At 43.0% G+C, this 18,013-nt stretch overlaps 1 protein-coding gene across 4 annotated transcripts in view; it reads right to left on the bottom strand.

The window, feature by feature from the left end:
* THSD7B (thrombospondin type 1 domain containing 7B) overlaps positions 1-18,013 on the bottom strand; it is a 1,262,144-nt gene that overhangs the window by 1,057,137 nt on the left and 186,994 nt on the right. The window contains exon 1 of one of the 4 annotated variants that reach the window (XM_086367934.1): positions 10,979-11,131. The exons of the other annotated variants lie outside the window; for them this stretch is intronic. The gene's annotated coding sequence lies outside the window, so the exon portion shown is untranslated. Of the gene's footprint in view, positions 1-10,978; positions 11,132-18,013 lie in introns of those variants that run through there. 4 annotated transcript variants of the gene reach the window in all.

Here is an 18,013-nt window from a genome sequence, read left to right as displayed (position 1 = left end):
CCACTCCAGTACTCTTGCCTGGAAAATTCCAAGGACGGAGGAACCTGGTGGGCTACAGTCCATGGGGTCGCAAAGAGTCGGACACGACTGAGCGACTTCACTTCACTTCACAGAGAACTCTTCCTACCTTACAGGTTTTAAAAGTAAATAGGTTCCTGAGAAAAGCATAGAGGTATTTTAAGCTGGCTTTTTTGAAGAGATAATCCATGCTGGTATTCAAGAACAAAATTAATAACTAGCTGAATGACCTCATATATGCAGGCCAATGGTATGCGCTCTGGAAGGAAACTTGGCAGCCAACAGACAACAGTCGAGTGGGGCTGTTCACAGCACAGGCTCTAGTTATATCCCATAAGGCCACTCCAGCCACATGTGGCTACTGAGCACTGCAAACATGCTAGTCTAAACTGAGACATATTTGTAAGAGTGAATTCCAGACTGGCTTTCAAAGATTTGGTACAACAAAACTCTAAAACATTTCATTAAAACTAGGAATAAATCTACTACATGAACCAGAAATCCCGCTACTGGGTATATACCCTGAGAAAACCACATATCTAAAAGACACAGGCACCCCAATGTCCACGGAAGCAATATTTATAATAGCCAGGACATGGAAGCAACCTAGATGCCCATCAACAGATGAACAGATAAAGAAGTTGTGGTACAATTTTACAACGGAATATCACTCAGCCATGAAAAGGAACAAATGTGAGTCAGATGTAGTGAGTTGGATGAAACTAGATCCTCTTACACGGAGTGAAGGAAGTCAGAAAGAGAAAAACAAGCATCATATATTAACACATATATATGGAATCTAGAAAAATGGTACTAATAAACCTAGTAAGAGAACGGATTTGTGGACACAGTGGGGGAAGGCGAGGGTGGGATGAATAGGGAAAGTAGCACTGTCATATATACATTATCACATGAAAAAAAGCTAGCAGGAAGTTGCTAAATAATACAGGGAGCCCAGCCTGTGCTGGGCTGATACACCATCACCTGATGCTCTGTGATGACCTGGAGGGGTGGGGTGGGGGGAGGGGAGCTCCAGAGGGAAGGGAATATATATATATATAAAATTATGACTGATTCACATTGCTGTACAGTAAAAACAAATGCAAAATTGTAAGGCAATTTTCCACCAATAAAAAAATAAATAAAAATAGGAAAATAATCGTAATAATTTTCTTATAATTGATACATTTTGAAATAATATTCCAAGTACATTAGTTTGATATTGATAGAATACATTATTAAATTAAACTTCAATGTCCTTTTTGCCCTCTTTTAATGTGGCTACTAGAAAATGTGTGATTGTATACAGGCATTGTACTTGTGGCTTGCTTTCTATTTCCATTAAAAAGTGCTGCTCTAGAATCAGACTGCCTGAGTACATATCCTGACCTGGATGATGTCACTTACTGTTTCTGCATATGTAAGGTGGGAATAATGATAAGGCAATCAACTCTAAGAATTTTGAGAGGATTCCATAAATTCATACATGTGGAACAGTATCGAGCATATAGTATCACCAACTAAAACCTGTCACTTACTACCTGTCTCTACAAAGTCACTAGTCACTGCAGGCATGGACCTTCAACACCCCCTGAAAGGAGTTCAGGCTGGACAGCAGAAACAAGATATTCAGTGCTCTGGGAAAACTGGCAGAAAAAGCCTACAGATAGTTAGATATTTTCAGAAGATTTTATTAGCCCAAATGTTTGCACCTCCTCATATCTAGAAAAACACTAAAATCAGCAATAGCGACTTCTGCTTCTCATGACCAGCAACAAGCCTCTGACAAAAAGTGTGCTTGACTCCATGTACCCCTGCTTCACTAAAGTCATATGTAACGCTGACCTTCTCCACTACCTCTCTGGAGCAGTTTCTCAGAGCCACCTGAGAATCTGTTTCCAGGCTATATTCCTCATTTTGCCCCCAGTAAAACTTAACTCACTGGTCTCACGTTGTGTATATTTTTTTCAGTCAACAGTATATGTTTGTTAAAGCTGGTTTTAATATCCTGCACACAAGTCCTTTCTACAGAATATGGTGACATGCAGGTTCTAGTCCTCTATTTGAATAACCCCAAAGATAGGGAACCCACGTTTTCTTGAGATATGGCATTCCTGGACTTCTCTGAATGTGAAAAAGTCTATTCCTGGAATGAGTAAAAGTCTCTCTTTGCAACTCTGAATCTTCTGAGCTTCTTTATATACGATTGTGCCAGAGGCAAAGAGAGAAACTGGTCATATTCCAATGCTATATTTCTATAGAAATTGTTGAAAGACTTTGGTATTGGAAATGGGGATATTATACATTCCCATGGAAGTTCATGTCAAGAGACCTTATGCTGACCCAGCAAGACCTTCTTAGAAAACAAATTTTCAAAAATGTGATTCATCATACATGCTTCACCCAAGAACAACCTCTCTCATTTAGCAGAGTTGTCCCTTTCAACCAAGGATACTTTGCTGTCGGAAGGTGGAAAAAAGAGGACAGACAAGAACACACACCGGATCAGTGGCTCCGCCCAGTCATGGGAATGACTAAGGCCACTGCCCGTCTACCCACACTCACATCTGGAGACCACTTTTCCCCCTTTTCCTGCTCCTGGTGCTAATTTCAAAGCTAATGCCTTGAATATTTGCATATTCAGGAGAACAGTTGTCTTAATGATAAGCCATTAATGAAAAGGAATACCATGTGGATTTCCTACACATGTGCGGATTTTCAGAATCTTCCAACAGTTTCTCAATAAGCCCACACTTTTATATATGTATGTCTCAAGCTCTTTACAATTCTAAGATACTATAAACTTTATACATAAGGTCTGCGCCAAATCAAACTGTAGCCTTTTCCCTGTGTCCTGATGACATGTTCTGCCTCCAGGTAGAGATGATTTAGCATTGCTCTTCCTGTCAGTGGACTCCATCCATCACATGTGTAGGCTCTGGCGGTAGGTGAGTGTGAGTGACTCTGTGTGTGTGTGTGTGTGTGTGCATGCTTGCATTCCAGTAGAGGTTAAGATTAAACTTGCTGACTCAAACTTCAGGCTCGAGGGCAGTCTAGTGTGTCAGAAGCAATATGGGTCTTGCAGACAGACAGACTGGAATGCGAATCTTTACTCTGTGGCTTACCAGCTATCCTGGCCTCACACCCTGTGCCAAAGGTCCCCCAGCCTCCCTTTCCTAGTATGAAAAATGAGGCTAAATAATAGAAACCACTTTGCAGTGCTATTATGAAGCCTAGACATGTTGACTCTTACGTACCTAGGCGATACAGCATGTCACAGATAAGCAATTAGTAGTCACTTTTGTCATGTTCCTGGATATTGTTCAACTTTGCCCCCGAGATCCTCAAAGGGCCACTGTCACCCTTCTTTCCATCACACTCTCCTTTCCAACAGGTTTCAGAATCTTCAATAGAGTGGTACCCTTTCTGATTCAAGCCCTTTACTATCCAAACTGCACAAGCAGATGCTGATAAGAAAATAGATTCAATCAAACATTAAAATTAGAATTTACCACCTGAGTTGCTCGGACAGAAAGAGGGCTTTGTGAATTGGCATAATTAGACAAAGCTCAGTGGAAGTATAATTAAAAGTGGGTCTTGACTAATAGGTAAAATGTGGATAACTGGGAGCTGGGAGTAGAAAAAGCAACACGTGGGGACTTGTGAAATTGGGGTGGGTCTTGTGGTTGACGTAAGGAAGACAGCCCTGATAGCAGAAGGTCGATGTAATGTAGGACCTGGAATATTTTCCTTGTTCACAAGAGAAGTGTAACTTGTGTTTCTCAGGGCCCATTTAACACTGTTTCATTTTAGCCAGAAGACATCAGGAAGAATGCACCAAAGAATTCTCCTTATAGAGTCCGCAAGGCTGGAATCATCCCTTCCCTCTCCCTGATTGGCCAGAGATATTCTAGCTCATGGAAGAGGTTAATCCCAGTGAAACCAAGCCCTGTTAACAAGACTTAATCACAAAAATGAATGGAAGTCGATATGAAATAAATTGAGTTAATTCTGAAGACCAGAAATGGAGATGGAAAAAATAATTACTTTTTCCCGCAAAAGAAAAAAGCCTTGTTGAACTACTCCCACATACATACATACATACATAAGTGGTCTGAGACAGCTGTGTGTAGAAGGAGATACAGTTGCAGCAGATGACCTGGGGTAGAAATTTGTCTCTGCCCTTTGACTTAGTATGCTTAGTTATATTGGGGTGGGGGGGGGAGGGGCAAATTCAAGAGAATGTAGAGTGGTTTTATGGGGCTTCCTGGTGGCTCAGATGGTAAAGAATCTGTCTGCAAGGCAGGAGACGTGGGTTTGTTCCCTGGGTCAAGAAAGATCCTGTGGAGAAGGGAATGGCAACCCACTCTAGTATTTTTGCCTGGAGAATCCCATGGACAGAGGAGCCTGGCAGGCTACAGTCCATGGGGTCACAAAGAGTCAGACATGACTGAGTGATTTTCATGACATGACAACAGAGTGGCTTTATAGAAATTGACAGCTCAACCCAAAGTGGTCTAGGTATTCGGGGCTCTTTGTTCACATAAGTATATGCAAATAATAATAGCTAAATGTTTTTAACATTTAACATTAATAGCTAAATATTTATATCTGTTTTTAACAGATATAAATGTTAGAGATTTAAAAAATAAAAAACAGATTTCATGTTCAAATACTTGATAACACCAATGGCTGCACTGATTCATGTCATGAGTAAAAAATATCAAGAGATGATACTAGAAATACTTACCAAGTGGCAGGGCTTCAAGTGCCAACCAACCAGAACAGATTCTAGCAATACCCCTGGGGTGGGTCCCCAGGCCCTCCTGCCACACCAGCTAGTATCTGTCTGAGTTGCTGTAATAAGAGATGATCTAAGAAATGTCAGGGGAATAGCCATAGGACTGAGGTGGTAATAGGGTCCTCAGGGGGGCTTAGAACAACACCTGTTTACCTACTGGTACAGATTTCAATATTTTTACAACCAGCAAGGCTATATCAGGTTCTTCCCAGGTGGCGCTAATAGTAAAGAACCCATCTGCCAGTGAGGGAGACATAAGAGACGCAGGTTGGATCCCTGAGTCAGGAAGATCCCCTGAAGGAGGGCACGGCAACCCATTGCAGTACTCTTGCCTGGAGAATCTATGGATAGAGGAGCCTGAGAGGCTACAGTCCACAGGGTCACAAACAGTCAGACACGATTGAAGCAGTTGAGCACACACGCATGCACATGCAAGACTGTATCAGTGGTCAAATCACCCGGAATGTGTCTAACGTAAGCAAGCAAGGCAGAAATCAATAGAGGAGTGCCCAGGAGCCAACTCTACAAGCAGAGATGACTGCAACCTTTAGTCTTACTATAATTAAAATCTTTCATTTATGTGTATTACATGGTATAGTTCTCAAAATAACCACCTGAAAGAAACCTAAATTCAACTCTGCATCACTCCAAAACTACAGTTTAAGACCAAGCAATGGTGCCTGACTACCATGAAGTTAAGAGCTTTTCCCAACATTGTGATTCTTCCAGAAATAAAGAGTTGTTCAATAACATAACACTAGGACACAAATCTCCAGCCAACCCTCACGCAGACGAGTGGTAGAACACAGCAAAGAGCTGCTTCCAGTGAAGGCATGGAAGGATCATTTATGCATTAGTTACTCAGGATTCTGTTTTTAGCTGCAGCATATTTAATTACAAGAGGCTCATAATTAAAACATGCCTAGAGAGGCAAAATCAAAAGAAGGCATCATGTCCCTTGATGCAAAATACCTAAGTTGAACAATGACAGCCTTGATGATGTAGGGGACATCTCTTCATTCTCACGAGTCCTCACATCTAAGTCAAAGTCCAACCTTTAATGATGGGAAGACCCCCTTTTTTTTTATTTCATAAAAGTCTACAGACTCCCACATCACAGGAAAAAAATGTGAAATAAGCTAATGACCAAAAGTGAGATTAAAAAGTTTTAAAGGTGCTGTGTTGTTGTTTTTTCATCACAAGAGCACACACCTACTCTTCAAATATAGTAGTTCTTCTATGTGCTGGATGACTTAATTGTTTGGCTTACAAACTGAACGTTGACTGTTCCATCCCTTCATTAAGCCTGAATCCTGGCCACCAGAGAAACTCTACTCTCCAGCATCTCTAGGATTGGCTTCAGAAGTGGACCAAAAGACATGAGATACCCTGTTTTGGGAAAAGCATCTCAGGAATTTGTTTGAAATGGATGATTTTCAGTAGATGGCTGTTCTCTACAGGTCCTGGACTTCTGGCTGGAACATATCCCAACCTCCAGCCAACCCAGGGCCCCCAGAATCTGATTTGCCTCTGGGCAATCTATCCTGTTATTGTTTGTCCTGAATTCAGTGGTGTTTGTACACCGACAGACTCTGTCGGTTTGTCTCAAGTCTGAAGTCAAGGGGAGACTCTGTCAGCAACCAAAGACCTCTGTTCAGTCCTGAATGGCAGGTTTTTCCTCAAATTCCAGGGCTTCTTCCTATGCTTGTGCTCCTAAATACATAGTTACACAACCCTCTAGGTTGTCTAGTTAATATATTGTGCAGTGTTCAATACACTGCACCCTTAAAGCTTTGTCCATTTTTAGTCTTCATTCAACAGTCTGAACATAAGGCTAGCATGTACTTGAACTCTTGGTGAAGTCTAAACATTAATAAAATAGTATACCCATTAAAAAAAAAGAAAGACATGAAGTAACTGGATTTCACTAATATTCTATTTTCCCCTTCAAATGAATTGCTTGACCTAGTTGCTACAGAATGCTCATAACAAATCATCAGCAGATTAAAATGGATGAAAATAACTAAGTCTTTATACTTTATTTACCTGGCCGGCTCCAGGCAACATGGCTCCAAATGCAAGTGCAATGCTAGGATTCAAGGACTGTGATCTCTATTTCCTCCTCTGTCAAAAGCTACATACAAGCTGAAGGGAAATGCACCTAATCCTCTTTGGCTTGCTTTCATCAATAGCTACTGTTGGCTCTTATGAATAACCATCCATGAAAATGCTAGTCAAAACATCAACAAAATAATCCCAACAAATGAGAAACTTAAAAGGGTGAATACAATATTTGTCGTCTTGGAGCAAGGTTGCCACAGACTTCACAGGTGCAAAAACACTAATCCCACTTGAACTCTCAATTTCTAGAATTAAAAGTAGAGTTGAAAATCCTCTACTTTCACAGATCTAACGTGTTAATTATCACTTAGATATAATCCTGTTAACAGCACTAAGTTAAGGACCTGTGTTATATTTGGGAAGCTGCCTGGTGTTAAAGGGAATGCGGCTGCTTCCTTTATAGCTATAATCTGGGCAAATGTCTTCTTTTAAAAATATAAAGCACTTATGTGCAATTCATATCCAAAAAATCCAAAAAGATATCTAAGTAGCTCATGTAAATAGTTTTGGATGCTGTAATACCCTCTATTTAGTCACAGATCCATTTTTTATACTTCTGGAGAGTGTCTCTGGAACTATGCTGTCAATGGTGTTGTGCTTTTCTCCACCAAGTATTAATAGTATAGTTGTCACTACTTAGAATCTTTTAATCTGTTCATCTTGATCGTGTACTTAAGATACTGTATCATTTGTCTTTTTGACTCCTAACTCAATAGGACCAGTCAACTATTTTTCATCATTCTATTCAAACTTTGAAATGATGTTATTACTTTCATGCCTAATCTTTATAAAGGTGTGCAGAACAGCAAAATTGCAGTTTGGGAAAGATATTTTCTTTGAAGGAATCAAATGACTTTAGCTTCAGTTTGTGAAATATAATTAAAATGAGTTACATGTCTTGGAAATTTTTGTTTGTTTGGACACTCCTCTTTCACTCGCTTAGTTCCTATGTTTTTATCCTGCTTATTCAGTCTATTATTTAAGGACAAAGTGTTTTAAGCAGATATTACTAAAAGAATTCCTTCAGAAACAGGATCTGAAGCAAGTAGATGAGGTCCTTAATAGGCTTTCTCATGAAGTACATTTTAGCAGTATCATTTTTCTCTAATTCTTTACCTCTTTCTTTCAAAAGGCACACTCAGCACAGAACAGAAAGGTATTTTCAGTTGCCAATTTATTAATGTCAATCCTCAAAATTGGAGACTGTGTTTATACTGCTTTTATCATCAGCAATTATTGTCTGCCCATCTAACAGTGTCTCTTGTTTCTTAGCTCTTCAACTAGTTAACAACTTTCACTAAAAATAATGGGGCTGGGGCTTCCCTGGTGGCTCAGATGGTGAAGAATCCACTGCAATGCAGGAGACTAGGGTTCGGTCCCTGGGTCACCTGGAGAAGGGAATGGCTACGCACTCCAGTATTCTTGCCTAGAGAATCCCATGGATGGAGGAGCCTGGTGGGCTATAGTCCATATGGTGGTAAAGAGTTGAACATGACTGAGCAACTAAGCACACACAAACACAGACATACCTAGGTCCTGCTAGGTACTGAAAATATGGAAATAGGCAAAAAGAAACGTGGTCCTGCTTTAATGAGATGCAGAGTGCTGAATTGTTTCAGTTTGTGTCCAACTCTTTGTTACCCTATGGACTGTAGCCCACCAGGCTCCTCTGTCCATGGGATTCTCAAGGCAGGAATACTGGAGTCAGTTGCCATGCCCTCCTCCTGGGGATCTTCCAGACCCAGGGATTGGACCTGCATCTCTTATGTTTCCTGCATTGGCAGGCAGGTTCTTTACCACTAGCGCCACCTGGGCATACTAAACTTTAGTCTACTAAACATAAGCATTGAACAAATAAACTACAAAATACCTTTAAAAAAAATAATGAGGGTGAGTACTGAGGACTATGAAATATTATAAAGATAATTTTTCAAGTATGAATTTAAATATTAAAGTAGATATAAAGTAAGCCCACTTTTTCTGAACCATTGAAATGGACTTTGAAAGTCTATCAGCCCATTGGCAGACCTTTGCTGGAACACACATCTCCAAGTCCTCACACGGCTTAACTGCAAATCTTCAGAACCCTGAATGGTTTGCAGGTGTTTACAACTGCTGGAACTGTTTGTGTTAAAAAACAAGACTCTCCCACATTTTCTAAGTCAACAATTTTATCTGTATATGTTGTTACAGGGTCAAGAGAATTATCTTCAAAATTTTTTTTTCACTTAAATGTAAATGCAGAAGAGTTTCCAGTCCCCAACTCCCAGCAGGCGGGTGAAAAAAAAATCCACAATGCCCAGGCATAGTAAGAAGCCAATTCCAGGCATTTTCCAATCTACCCAGTTGGCTCATCTACCCACAGAAAGCAGAGAACTGGCCAAATGAAGTTTTAAAAGAAGGCAGCTGATATTAATGGTATCAAGGTTAAAAATAGCAGTGCATCAAAGTGAAGCCTCAAGACACATACTTCATATAGCTTTCAAACCACAAATACAGGAGACTCTTCCTTTACCACTGGATAGGACTTCTTGATTTGTTTAGGAACATCCTAAGTTGCTTTCAAGAAGCCTTAACCAACAGCTATAATATAGTCCAGAATATAAAGGAGCCTCCCTGGAGATCACTACCTCCCAGTTACCCAAGAAACCATTACTGTCCTGGGAGAGAAGCATACCACTTTGACATCCAAAGATTGCCTGGCAAAAGAAACTCCAGATGCACATGTGCACACACCTACACACACACAAACAGACACTCCACAACCATGCCAGCATGCATCCTGCCTACATGGGTTACCATTTTCATGATAACACAGCACCCACAGATGCCCTCTTGAAAAACACCAAGAAAGCTTCTCCAGCCAGGTTATCATTTACAAGAGCACAAATGCACTGTAAAGGTGGAAAACAGTAAATTACCAGCAGATCACCCTGGCAATGAACAGAGCACCAAATAACCCTGGCATCTCCCACAGAAGAGGTCAATGTAACGTGATCTTGGTCAATTCCCCCTTGACCAAAGATCACGGAATTGTTATAGCTCTTGAGGAATGCCCAGAATAATTCCAAGAAGAAGTACCACCCACCCTTCCCAGAAATAGTTTTCTCCCTTGACCTAAGAGATTGAGAGAGCTTAACACTTCCTCTCCAAACACCCCCGCCCCCCAAGCTTTCCAACTTCAAGAGTCATACTTTGTGGACTGCACAAAGGGGAGGATGGGTTCATTTGCATATTCAAATAACTTTCATACTACTGGAGGTGTTAGAAAGGAAAGGTGGTAGGAGCATATGGGTGATGCTTTAGAGACTACCCGTGTCCTCCTCCTGTCCCTTACTCTCAAGCACCATTCCCAGGTCTCTCTTCATAAACAGAGTGATGTAACACCAGACCCACAAGACCCATTCTCCCCCGCTCGCCCCTCGCAGGGACAGTGGAAGTATAAACTGTTGCTGCAGCTTCCCTACACTCCACTGATAAATCAGAAGAAGCTGCAAACTTCTTGGCTTGCTCGGCTATCCTCTCGGGGCACTGAACGCCCACGCACAGATTTCCCAGTCAGAACTACGGAAAGGGAACCCTCAGTCAACCTGTTTGCAAAGCCGCAGAACTCTACGCTTTCTGATCCTGGGCTTCGAGGCTCTGCGCTCAGGATGGGGGACCCCTGGCTTCCTTCATCAGCACCCCCAAAGCAAGTTGGAAGTGTAGGGGGTAGAGCTCTTGCCGTCCCACTCCCAGAGCTCAGTCCGGTGGCCTGAGGTCTATGCCCATCGTGTGTAGGGTATCTCCGCCTTCCCAGCGCAGGGGTCTCCGCAGGCTGCGCCCCTGGCAGCCCGCCCTTTCTGCAGCCTCAAGCCAGAGGTGTCCGGGAAGCTCCGTTTGCAAGTTCCAGTGTACTGCCCGGAGAAGGAGAGGAGGAGGCTGCCCAGGGAGAAAAAAACAAAGTCTGTGCCCCGGGCGCGCCCCCCTCCGCCCCGGTCACCTCACCAACCGGGTGCCGGGCATCCCTGGCTTGCGGCGCAGCGCGGTGGTACTCACCCGCCTCGCCCGTGCCGCTGCCGCAGCCTCTGGGAGCTGCTGAGTCCCGAGCTTTCTGAGTGCAAAAAAGATGGTGGTGCGTATCGGGAGACCACCCATTCCAGCGTCTGGCAACCCGGCGGCGACTCTGGCTCCTCAGCACTGAAGGAAGAGGAGGAGGAAGGAACGGCGCAGTCGGACGCCATCTGCTGTACACCTCTGCGCTGCCATTGGCTGCCTGGCGCATCCCCGGGAACCGCGGACTCGGGCCACTGGGGGCCACCTTGCGCCTCACCGCCCCCAGCAGCTGCTCCCCGCCTCCCCTCCCTTCTTCCGTCTCCGCTCCACAATCTCCTCCTCCCCTTTTCCCAGCGGTGGGCTCACCCGACCCTCCACTTAGCCCCCTCCCCCATGAGAGCCACTGCGCACCGGCCTCAAGCGCCAGCCTCTGCTCCTCAAGACTGTTGTTCTCTGCAACTTTGAAGCTTCAGGGTGGAGGCGTGGGCCGGATAAAGGGACTCCCCAACCAGCCTGAGCCCCGAGGTACCCAAGCCTCCGACAGCCTCGGGCAGGGGCAAGCACTTTCCGCCTCAGGGGAATCTAAGGAGTGACAGGGGAGAAGGAGGCAAAGAGAGTGAGGGGGTGCTTTACTCCTCAGTTATAATCCCAAGCCCCTCAGCAATACATACACACACGCACACACATACACACTCACGTGCGCACACAAACACACGCAACACTCACAGGCAGAGTCGTCCTGCCCTGTGGATAGCCTGGCGTTCCTCTGCAGTCCCCGGGCACAAGAGGGCTTCAGTGATACAGGGAAAAAGACAAAGAACATCCTAGCTGGATAGGTGAAAAAGGGAAAATCCAGGGTGATTGGGGGAGCGCAGGGAGGGGGGCGTGTCCCTAGCTATGGGTCCTGCCTGGACATCTCCTCCTAGAGGGGATCCCAGAGACTGTCAGCCCACCCAGACCCGAGCCTAGTTTCAATCTGCTTTTCAAAGGATTCGTGTCGTGGCTGCAGGAGGGGGGAGACGGGTGTGCTGTCCTTGGGAGGGAGGGGGCGGGAGCAGAGTCTATGGCAACTGGGTGGTAGAGGCAAGTGGCGAGTGAGGAGACCCAAGTCCGCTCAGGTAAGGCAGGCATGCAGAGAGCACGTGGGCAGGCTGGAGCAGTCACAGCTGAGAATCCTCCCCTTACTCTCTGACACCATTCCAAACCCTTCAGGTTTTAGACAACTTTGATCTAGGGAACTTCTTAGGCTCCTTCCGAGAGACGAAGTTTCTCCAAAAGAGGAAAAAAAAAAAAATCATGAGGACTACCTATTGCCAATTACAGGGTATTTTGCCTATCATATCTCTTTAAATGTGTGAACCCAGCAACAGCAGGAATTGTATCTTTTCGAATTTATCCAACGCTTGGCACACCATGGGTGCTTCAAAAGAAGCAAAATAATCCTGAGAAAATTAAAGCTTGATGTCATAGTGCAAATTAGATTTAAGAGATAAACAGAGCAGCTAGGGTTGTCACAGGGGGGAAAAATAAAAGAATGTAAGTGCCAGTGGAAAGGGAAATGTGAATCTGATGATGAGGGGTTCTGATCCACCTTGCTGTGGGACTGGATACTGAAAACGGGAGAGGGAACCTGCCTTGTTTAATATTTTAAACAGCAATTGCTATTCTCCCAGTGAGCGCTGGCATCACACTCGGAGTTGTGCCTTTCTTTCTGACATCACTCTCTTAAATCAGCTGCCATCCAGATCCTAGAATATTTCCCCAAATCCAAGACCATGATTTATTACTCCCAAGAAATAAAATGCCAATCCTATGAGCCAGGGGGAAAAGAAACTGGTCCATTATGTTTTATTGTAATCTCAATATATACAGATCAATAGCCAAAGAGTCTCATTTAAGTAACTTCAGGAACAATAGCCAAAGAAAAACATCTGTTTTCCTGAACTGTTCCATCCTGGCTTTCCAGATTCTGGTCTTTCCAGAAACAACACAGCGTTTTCAGACCACATCCCATGTACACATCCATATGGTAGAAAGATCTGTGTTTGCAGCCCTTGTAGAAAGAGGCTATCAAGGACCCACTTTGGAGTATGTCATTTATGCATGTTTTTACACTTTTGTATTCTCCTCCCTCTTCAGAGGCACCAATACGTATGTTTTTCTTTAGGCTAGGAATTTGACTTCAATGTGCATTTTAATTTAATATGCTAGCCCATTCTCATTAACTCCTTGCTCCATATCAGTGATCATTATAGTATTTATAAGAATATTTTGATTTTTGAAGAGTAACTTTCATTCTCTGTTGCACTGTTTGGATTTGGTCTCCTGCTTTTTTGAATTTGGATATAAAAGATAATACCTATATGGCAATCATGTCCTATACATTGGGATTCTTAATCAAAAATAAGAAACTCATAAGGATAAAAATCTAAATCATATCTAAATTACAAAGAACCTTAAACTTTAAGCATTGCTACCTCTTGTTAGCTTACTGACTCCTCTAAACTATAAAATAGTCACTTTTTATTAAGACACTGTGCCAACAGCAGGTATCTCAGTATACCTGATACATAGTATAAGATGCTAAACTTTCTCTAATATTGTTCAATTGCATACAAAAATCTAGTAGAAGGAAAAAGCAGATGTTTCTAGTTCATATTCCCAATTTGTATTTTAAATACACATTTTACTGAGCATATGAGTTTCCTGCCAAAACAGTCAGCTTTTGGTTTTTAATAAAAATACATCCCTCAAAATCTAGATTAAAAGGATAATCTAGGCAGGGACAGAGATGTTTTCAATGAAGGTTGGGGGGATGGGTGGGTGTGAGGGGGAATGACCAAACAAAGAATTTGGAAGAAGGTGGCCTTGAAAAAATAGGTGTCATTATTATGTATAAGGAATAGATCAATATTCCAAATGGAAAATAAATTGGTGATTATACATTCCCACAACCCCTCACACACAGATGCCAAAGCCTCTAATCCCCTCTAGGCTTCCAGGAAGGATGAAAGGAAACAATAGAATAGAAGAGGAGAGGAGGTGGGAGGAGGTCTCTTGGGATGGAGTCCCTGATGAGAAACAAGGAGGAGCCACAGAGGAAAGCAAGTCTATACTAGCCAAACAACACTGGAGTTTATTTTTGGTTTTGTTCATATTTCTCACTGTTTTTTCTGAACACCACCTTCTCCATATAGTCTAACAAGCTTGGATAGGAAAGTGCTGTGTACATAGAACAGACAAGCATTGGCATTAAATAAATAAGGGATAATAAAGGCATGCAGAAAAAGCAGTCTAATTTTTAAGTCAGAGAGAGAAATGCAAGCCTGAGCCAGTATCTTGGGCTCTGCACTCAGGAAGTCACTGCCCAGGTCTACATTAGCCCGTCTCTGAAAGCAGTGAATTGAGTCAACTGCTCAGTCGCCCTGGGAGGCAGAAGTGGAGTGGGGAGGTAGGGGGAACCATGACTGCTTCATTCACACAATTCATTCAGGCCAATTCCAGGTTAGATGAGGTTCTATGGTGAATCTGAACTTTTTTTTTTCCTGCAAAAAAGAGCACTTCATCTTGGCATACAAATGTAAGTTTTGAGCTTGGTCCAGTAATATGATTTTTATGTGTTAACATCAAAATACAACGTAAAGACAATGTATTGAAAAGCAGTGAAGTGGAACTCCACTGGTTTCTGGCCCTCCTTAGTCCCTCAGAGGCACCAACACTTTTCCCTTGGACACTGAGTAGTCACAGGTCTACTCAGTCCTGAGACACAAGCCCTAGTTACTCACCCATCAAGACATTTGTTGAATGTCTTCTGCATCCCTGGCGCGGTGCACCATGGTGGTTGTCTGGTGGTACAGTGGTGGGGTCCTTCCCTCATAGAGTTTACAATCTAACAGGGACATAAGACAACAAACAGGCATCCAAATGATAGCAAACACACAAAAAGAAAGAAACAACTTTTGTGAGAAAGGATGCAGTGGAGTAGAAGGGAATAGAAAGGAAGGATGAAACTCAGGTGGGTGCTCTCAGAGGAAACAATGTTTAGGCTGAGACCCAAAGGACAAGAGGTAAATAACATGGTTCTGACGGTAAAGAACCTGCCTGCAATGCAGGAGACCTAGGTTCGATCCCTGGGTTGGGAAGATCCCCTGGAGGAAGGCATAGCAACCTGGAGAATCGCCATGGACAGAGGAGCCTGGTGGGCTACAGTTTATGGGATCACAAAGAGTTGGACACGACTGAGTGACTAAGCACATTAACATTTATTGAAATTTTTCTAGATATGAGGTATGGGCTAAGTCCTTTACAAATATTATTTAATCCTCGTAACTGGTCCATGAGGTAGGCACTGTGATCAAGTTTGTTTTTTACAATGGAGACAGAGTTTAAGCAATTTATTCAAAGGCATACGGCTGATGAGTAGAGAGCTAGGATTTGATCAGGCAGTCATGTGTACAATTTTTAACCCCTAAGAGACACTGCATCTCATACAAGTAGATAGCAGCCAAGAGGAGAGAAAAGGCAGACAACAGGACCAAAGACCCTGTGGTTTGGAAATCTTGGCACACAGAGAACTCTTTAGGACCTAAAAGAGCTGCAGACTGGTGAGCTTGGAGGAACATCTCATGACATAGGGCAGAGGGGCAGGCTGGGCAGAACTTGCCAGTCCTATAAGCTAGTGGATGACACAGTCTAATCGAGACCTTTCAAAGAGACTTCCCTGGGGGCCCAGTGGCTAAGACTCTGCGCCCCCAGTGCAAGGGCCCTGGGTTCGATCCCTGGTCAGGAAACTAGATCCCACATGCCACAACTAAGAGTTCCTATGCCACTACTAAAGATCTCACATGCTGCAACAAAAATTGCAGATCCCAGGTGCTGCAATTATGATCTGGCGCAGTCAAAACAATAAGTATATAAATATAGTGTTTTTAAAAGAAGGTCACCTGCATGTCTTACAAAGACAGATTAGCAAGAGTGGAATGAACAGTGGTCCAGGCAAGAGATGAGGGTGGCTGAATGGAAACAAAGAGAACAGCACGCGTAGAGGGGTATTTTAAAGGCCTGTCCATCTCTTCCTTCTGCCTTCCTACCTCTCCCCAAGGCTGGCATCCAGTTGTTTACCTCAGGATCCAAAATCCTAAATTCTCGACTTCAGTCATTGGACCCTGGGTCTGTTTTCTTGTCACACATCTGATCTGCGAATGGGATGAAGAGCGATGAGCATGCCCCCCACCCTCATATGACCAACTCTGGGAACTTTACTTCTGAATCTTTTTCTAGAATTCTTCCTCCGTGCCCAGTGTCCTCTACGTTCTCTATTTTGCTGCTCAGCCTCCAATAATATTTACTGACCAAAAAGATCTAGGCTCTGATGGATGATCCCTTCTTCCCCACAGCTTTCTGACATCACCAAGCCATAGCCAAATTGGAGAGGTTGTCACTCCATCCACACTAAAAAAGAGAACATGAGCAGGCAACCTCCATATATATAAGAAATGACTCTGATTAATTTGGAAACAATAAAACCCCTGGAGTGACAACTTGGATTACATTCATAATGACTTGGTTTGTAAAGACCAGGTGTTATGTAGATTGGAACTTGTTATTATCCAAAGATTTGGCAACCCTAATCCTTTTCTACTGGGCACAAAGCCACACAATACTCAGAGGCCTAACTTTGATGAGATGGGCAAGAGAGCCTCTAACTTCTATTTTGCTGTTTTCCAAGGACAGCAGTCTCTGATGGGCAGCATGTGCCTTTACAGGTAGAAAGGATAAAAGACACTGGGAATGACAATATTGCCAACAGATTGCAAGATACAGTGTTCTTGACTGTAATATATGAGGTGGGACAAAGAGAAGAGCTTTCTGTCATTTCTTAATCATTTAAACTATAATACCCAATTATCTAGCAAACAAAAAATTCCCAATACATACTATGTTGAAAAAAAATTATACAACGGAAACTTCATAACTAAAACTTTCTCTTATATTCATCTTAGATTCTGAATTACACCATTTTCCTTGGTGCTACCTCATTGACTGTCCACCTTTCTCCATAGCATGTGTTATCTTCCTGGAATCTTCTTTACTCTGTCACTTTGATTCCCAGGAACTTCCTATTCTCTTCCTCTTGTCACTTGGTCCCTTCATAAATATCAGCTCTTCAGAATAGCCTTCCCCGATCCTCAACTATAGAAAGAAAATGGCATATTTCATTTCTCTGTATCTTCTTATCCTGCCTTACTTTGCTTCACAGCATGTAACACAATCTGAAATTTTGTCACACAGTTGTTTCAGTGTTTATTATCTATCTTCTCATCAAGAATGTGAGCCCAGTGAGGTTAGGGGCTAGGTACACACCCAACAGTGCCTTGCACATGATGGGCACTCAGCAAGCAGTTCCTGAATGCAGGACTTCTCTGGTGGTGCAGTGACTAAGAAGCTGACTTCCAGTGCAGAGCATGCATGTTCAATCCCTGGTCGAGGAACTAACACCCCGCATGCCTCGAGGCAACAAAGCCCATGCGCTGTAACTAGAGAAGTTCACATGCTACAATGAAGACCCAGAACAATACCCTCTCGCCGCAAAAAAAAAAAAAAAAAAAAGTTCATGAATGAAAGAATATTTATTTGCTGAGTCCTGAAATCATTCCCACTCTGGCTCCATCCTCTTTCCAGCCCTGTTTCTTGCCACTGTCTGATAACACTCTTCCCTCTGGTTTCAAGGGTCTCCTCACTCACCCTTTCACAGTCTATGAAGCTCTGATTCAGCACCTCTCCATGTCTCCCTCCTCAGCCTTACAGATCTGACCTCCCCTAAGAAATTTTCCTAGACCTAATTTCATTTCACATATATTTAATTTTCCCCTTTACCAAACTCCTATAATGTTCACCGTCTGGGCCATTCAGTTTTTCAATTAACTGTACACCATCTCATACTGATCTCGAATGCCTTCCTAGCCATTAGCCTAGTTCTCTCAACTTCATTGTTCTTCCTAGAGGGTAGACGCTGAGAAACATACTTCCTTTCTTCCC

Source organism: Bos grunniens, chromosome 2 (assembly GCF_055505025.1).
Source record: "Bos grunniens cultivar Pamir isolate PY7600 chromosome 2, Bosgru_T2T1.0, whole genome shotgun sequence".
Lineage (NCBI taxonomy): Eukaryota > Metazoa > Chordata > Mammalia > Artiodactyla > Bovidae > Bos > Bos grunniens.
Note: the sequence above shows the minus strand (reverse complement) of the source record. Positions and strands in the feature narration are given on the sequence as shown.